General features: G+C 26.2%; 1 protein-coding gene across 1 annotated transcript in view; it reads right to left on the reverse strand.

Annotated features, from left to right (window-relative positions):
• The window catches only part of chd1 (chromodomain helicase DNA binding protein 1), a 42,950-nt gene that overhangs the window by 31,737 nt on the left and 10,774 nt on the right, over positions 1-439 (reverse strand). The gene's annotated exons all lie outside the window — the stretch shown is intronic.

Consider the following 439-nt stretch of genomic DNA (forward strand, 5'->3'; position numbering starts at 1 on the left):
GGGGGCAATCACTTTTTCACACAGGGCCATGTAGGTTTGGATTTTTTTTCCCCCCTTAATAATAAAAACCTTCATTTAAAAACTGCATTTTGTGTTTAGTTGTGTTATCTTTGTCTAATATTTGAATTTGTTTGATGATCTGAAACATTTAAGTGTGACAAACAAGCAAAAAAATAAGAAATCAGGAAGGGGGCAAACAATTTTTCACACAACTGTATATACACATACATACATACATATATACACATACATACACATATATACACATACATACACATATATACACACATATATATATACACACATATATATATATATATATACACACACATATATATACATACACATATATACATATATATATATACACACATATATATACATACACACACATATATATACATACACATATATATACATACACATATATATATACATA

This window comes from Anarrhichthys ocellatus, unplaced genomic scaffold, assembly GCF_004355925.1.
Source record: "Anarrhichthys ocellatus isolate YVR2014 unplaced genomic scaffold, GSC_Weel_1.0 scaffold195, whole genome shotgun sequence".
In the NCBI taxonomy this organism is placed as follows: Eukaryota; Metazoa; Chordata; class Actinopteri; order Perciformes; family Anarhichadidae; genus Anarrhichthys; species Anarrhichthys ocellatus.